The 5,827-nt window shown below is 33.8% G+C and overlaps 1 non-coding gene across 1 annotated transcript; it reads right to left on the bottom strand.

Annotated features, from left to right (window-relative positions):
• Nucleotides 1–4,154: 4,154 nt before the first annotated feature.
• LOC115842343 (U6 spliceosomal RNA) lies at nucleotides 4,155–4,261 on the bottom strand. Its single transcript, XR_004035223.1, has one exon. It is a non-coding gene; the product is annotated as a U6 spliceosomal RNA (small nuclear RNA).
• Between the last annotated feature and the right edge of the window lie 1,566 nt (nucleotides 4,262–5,827).

Genomic DNA, 5,827 nt, shown 5'->3' with positions numbered 1-5,827 from the left:
GAGTAAAAATAAAGTCATACTGGTTTCAGATCCTATTTAACTCAGAGTGCCCAGAACACAATGCACAATGAGAACAAAGTTTTCAGAGAAAAATATTGTGGCACAAGAATATTCTGACCAAGAACAAAGTAGTTAATATGTGGGGCGTAACAGAATGATTTCTATGCTTAGATCTGCAGGATTCAGGACATAAACTGCTCATGGATACATCCCTTGAAACTTTTCCCTAAAAACGCACATCAGTAGGGTAAAGATAAATAATATTTAAAAACCGAAGAATGGGATATTTGAATCTGAAATTACTGTGTTATATATTGATATTAGTTTAAAACATATTTGCTCACCAAACAAAACACAATGCTCACATTGAAAGAAATAAGTTAGGTCTCTATATATGCTTATAACATAAGCAATGCCATAAGTGATATAAGTAACAATATAATTCTTATTCCTAGCAGGTATAAATGTTATGATCATGAATATATTATGATCTTTATATAAGCAGATGTAATATTCATCGAATAATTTGGGGACACTTGGCTTCTTGGAAAATAACCTTTAAATTGGATCCTTATCACACACTTTAAGTTAATATGAACTTAAGGTAAAAAAAGGATTAAAATTTATAAAGTAAATATATTTTTAGAAAAGATAAAAATATAAATGATAATATTTCTGTTCTTGAAGAATCACAGAACTTTTAAGCATAAACACAGCAAAATTCACGAAATTAAATATTGAAATGTTCCTCAGGAAGAAACGTATAGAAGTTTACCTTACCAAAATCAATGAACAGATGTGGTATAGATTTCATTAATAAGACAATGTTATGCCATAAATATTTTACCCAATGGCCCTGTACATATCTGCCTAAACATGCAGTCATGCCAGTGTGTCAATAGCATTATAGAAAAAAATGATACAAACAAGTTAACACACATTAAATAATATACAACTTCCATTTATTATAAACTTCACATATCCCAGCATCATATTAAGAGATTTACTTTAATAATCCAATTTGGAACTTGCAGCAAACCTCTTAGGTAAGTGCTATCTATTTTTCTACTGATGAATAAACTGAAACAGAAATAACTTATAGGAGTTGAAGCAGGATTTGAATCCAGGTCTAACTACAAAATTAAGCGGAGTCCGTTGTATGCTGCTTTCTAAGTATCTTACATGCAATGTAAGGAAAAGGTTTTTTCTGTGTTGTTCTTATCTATAGCCTCTTGGTTTAGCATACTGCCTGCTTATAGTATGCACTCAATAAATAACTGCTGCATGCTGAATGTATTTATATAAGATGCTGTATTAGAAACTGAGAAATATAACACTGAAAACAAATGAATATCTTACCCCAAGAAAGTTCTCATTAGGGTTTGGTAGGGTATGGAAATGAGGTATTTGAACAATACAGAACAGTACAGTGAACAATATAAACTATAAGGCAGATTTTTGGAAGTGCATTGAAATGCCCAAAAAGGAAGTGAGATCTAAAAGGAAGAGAGACAATGACAGAAACTAGGTAAGGAGATCCCCCAAACAAACTCTGTTTTCAACATGATCTGGCTATTGAAACATCCAATATGGCTTTCTTGGATGCTTTTTCATACAAAAATGGCTAAAATTAAGTATCCCCCCCTCACCTAAGATATAATGATGTAATAAAAATTTCTGATTAATTAAGAAAAAAGGTTAGTCTGGATTAATCTATTTTAACTGTAAAATTAATATGTTAAACAAGAAGTTTGGTAGGAAAAATGGTGATACATTCACTTTAAATTAAGTTAACCCGAAAGAATTGATGGCTGACCTAAGTAATATTCATACAAAGGAAACACTAATAGGATCTTGTCCTTCTAATAGGCTAAATACTATAGTATAGTATTTAGCTATAAAACTACATTTAATCCTTGCAGATAAAAACTTAGGAGGTGATCATATAAGAGGCTTCAATGTTATGTCTTAAGGTAAATAATAAGAAATAATAAATAATTGGAGGAAAATGCCATCAAAAAAGGGCAGATTTAACCTACTTTTATAACATTCAGGTTTTTGTTAAACCAGATTTCACTCTCACTCTATAAACTCTTCTCTGTTTGTTTTCCTTTCTATTCCTTTTTCTTATCCCCATTTTACTGAAAAAAAAAAAAAAAACTTTTTTTTTTGTTTGTTTGGTTTTTTTTTTGCGGTACGCAGGCCTCTCACTGCTGTGGCCTCTCCCGTCGCGGAGCAAAGGCTCCGGAGGCGCAGGCCCAGCAGCCATGGCTCAGGGGCCCAGCCGCTTCGCGGCATGTGGGATCCTCCCAGACCGGGGCACGAACCCGCGCCCCCCACATCGGCAGGCGCACTCCCAACCACTGCGCCACCAGGGAAGTCCTTTTGTATGTTTAAGACATAGAATCTGAAATTGTCCATCTAAAAGTCATTAAATGCTGTTGTTTCTACTTAGAGTCTATACATTCACCTACAAGTTAATAAGTATCTGGCATTTTTGTATTTGTTATTATTTTCTTGGTGTTTTAGTCTCATTTAATTGATTTGTGCATAAGAATCAGATTGGAAAAAAAATTAGGCACACATTGTGATATTTTATCCCAGTCACACAACACCCATATTTGCACCGGTTCTTCTGTTGCCAATCTCTGGCAGTTCATTCCATTGTCTCAGATGCTTGATGTGCTTCCTGGCATTTTAGTATTTTATCAGTGAGTATTAACTTACAAGCGATAGAAGGAAATGGACTCAAGAACTCAGGCTTTCCATTTGGCAGGTATTTTTTATTGGTGCTCATGTCTGAATTGTTGACTATTCCTAAAATCATGACAGAATTTCTGTGAACCTTTTAATGACCTTAGTTAAGAACATTTTTATTTATGTAGTTTGGAAGCCTATAGAAAATGTGGACTTTCAGAAAAACTGGTTCAACACAGAGAATGAGGAAATAGCTGAGAACAAATATTAACCAAGTGAAATAAGTATTAAGAAGGCAAAGTAAGAGCAGAGGCAAATTATGGAATCTGTGCATTTAATTGGATTTAAAATTTCCCTTTGGCAATGCCCAGGGAACCATGAAGACTGGGAGAGGAGAAAATGGGCTGAAAAACATAAATCCTTTATATGAATAGCCATTCTTCAAAGAATTTTCCAAATATTAAATACTTTAGAGTTTGCTTGATGTTTATCACTTACTCTCATCAGAATTTGAACTCTTACTTTTATGTATTTAATATGAAAATACATAAATACCCTGTAAAATAAAGATTTAAAGTATAGCCTTCTGGAATGTGGAGCTACTCCTTTTTTCTGCTCTTCAAGAGTTTTTCTCAAACACTATCCACTCAATCACTTTACTCTGCTGACAGCCACTGCCACTGCAGCACAAACCAAGCCGAGGATAAGAAGATTTGGCAAGATGCAAACTGCATTCATGATTGTTTTTTCAGTAAACAGAATATATTTTTGTCTTACAAAATATTCAGTCCGTAAAACTGATTTCTAATTTGAACGTCTGCTATATTTTCAATAGTGACTTGGAAATATTGCAAAATGATCATAATTTTGATTTTAATAGCTTAGGAACTTCTCTAAAACCAGACACATAATACGTGTAAAGTATTTAATACCAGGTACTAACTAGGCAGCTTTCAATGAATATTAGGCTTCTTTCTCTTTGTCTTCTTCAGTATACAGTATAAAAAATGAAATATTTATTATTTAAAGTTTAATTGTTTGGAACTATTTTATAGAATTACAAAACTTTAAGCAAATAATGGCTTTGGTTTCTTTATCAAGTTCTTATAAAAAAGACAAGGAATTTAAGTGTAGATTAGAGTTAGAAGTCTAAGAATTTTATTATATGACTAAAATCTTTTTGCCAATAAAAATTTTTTGTTCATCTTTCATTTAATTAAAAAGTTGTCCACTTTGCACCTGAGATTCTATTATCTGTCTGTCTTTCTAACTATCTATTATTTCTGGAAGTCATATACTTTCATACCGAAGTACATATACTCACAACACACAGATTTCGTTAAAAAAAAAAAAAAATTCACAGATGTGACTGGTTTTGACAGGTTTTTTTTTTTCTATCTAAAAACTTTTGTTGACTAGAGACAGAATTCAACCTTTTAAAAACTTGCCTCATGTTAACAAGTATGAGACACCTGAAGAATGTACATGTCATCCTTGCTCAAGGACCATGTTAATCTTCTCTGTATCATTCCAGTTTTAGTATGTGTGCTGCTGAAGTGAGCACTGCATTTATTTTTAAAGCCTTAAGGACATAAGGAGTTCTTTCTCTACTGTCTTCTTTTGGGGGGAAGTTGGAGGCAGGTGTGGACAAGCCATAAACACTCCATTTAGTTGTTAAATGTTTAATATTCTACTCCTTAAATGACTTATATCAAATGCAACCGACATTCATCGTTGTGCATTAATTGGCATACATACAGGGCACAGGAAAATGCTATCCCATGCAAAATTTAGATATGTTTCATACAGCATCATCTCCCAATTCCCAACATCAAGCTATAAAACCATATAGTGATATGGTCCCAGATGTCACGTGTCCCCTCATATATCTGAATGTATTTGTATACACACAGATTCAAATAACTCTGCACCCTCTTTGTCTTTTAGAGCGTTACCAAGTGTTCCAAAATCAGGAAGAAATTCTTGCCTATAATGCTTCTACAACACTGATGTTTGCTTCCATAGGGATATGGAGACATTCTTTTTATCTAAGAAATTTAAAAGTTACTCCTCAGATGTAAGGTAAATAGGTATTAGTATATAATTTGTCATGATTTCACTTTCCATTTCCTGTTCCTTAAAATTCTTATTTAAAAGTCTTTGGCTAGATTTCCCCTATAATTGAGGTTGAAACCTAAGACTCCAGAATAAAAAATACAAAAAGTGGAACAGTAGGACATTATTCAGATTTTTGATCAGTGAATTAATGTAATACATACAGTCAGAAGACAGGATCCTGGTCTCATAGAGTAATTACTTTAGCTTGAATTCTTGAATTATCTGTTTACCTATGAAAAAAATATATATATTTACAATATTGCAAACGTACCTACTTCATGCAAACAAAGTTTAGTCAGTAAAGCTTCAACTTTAAAATGAATGGAAAATTAAAACACAAATCAAATAATTCAACTCTATTCATTTAGATCTGACTATGTCATGAAGAAGAAATAAGTTTTAAAAACTAGTGATTTTACATAGTTTGGTTATCGAGAGCACAAAATAGATTATTCATATCATTTTCAAATACTACTGAATTATGCCATACTTTTATTTTTTTTTAGTAAGACCTTTCTTGGTTTTTTTTTCTTTTTTTTTTAAATAAATTTATTTATTTTTGGCTGTGTTGGGTCTTCGTTGCTGCGTGCAGGCTTTCTCTAGTTGCGGCGAGTGGGGGCTATTCTTGGTTGCAGTGCACGGGCTTCTCATTGCCATGGCTTCTCTTTGTTGCAGAGCACAGGCTCTAGGCACGCGGGCTTCAGTAGTTGTGGCACACAGGCTCAGTATTTGTGGCTCGCAGGCTCTAGAGCGCAGGCTCAGTAGTTGTGGCAAACGGGCTTAGTTGCTCCGCGCATGTGGGATCTTCCCAGACCAGGGCTCGAACCCGTGTCCCCTGAATTGGCAGGCGGATTCTTAACCACTGCGCCACCGGGGAAGTCCCTATGCCATACTTTTATATGAGAATGCAACAGAGCTGTGAAAAGACAGAACCTTGTCCTTTCCTGGTTCTTTAGAATTTCTTTTTGCAAATGTGCTTGATTGATTTAATTGTCTCATATCCATGGAATAT

Source organism: Globicephala melas, chromosome 2 (genome assembly GCF_963455315.2).
Source record: "Globicephala melas chromosome 2, mGloMel1.2, whole genome shotgun sequence".
Classification (NCBI taxonomy): Eukaryota; Metazoa; Chordata; class Mammalia; order Artiodactyla; family Delphinidae; genus Globicephala; species Globicephala melas.
Note: the sequence above shows the minus strand (reverse complement) of the source record. Positions and strands in the feature narration are given on the sequence as shown.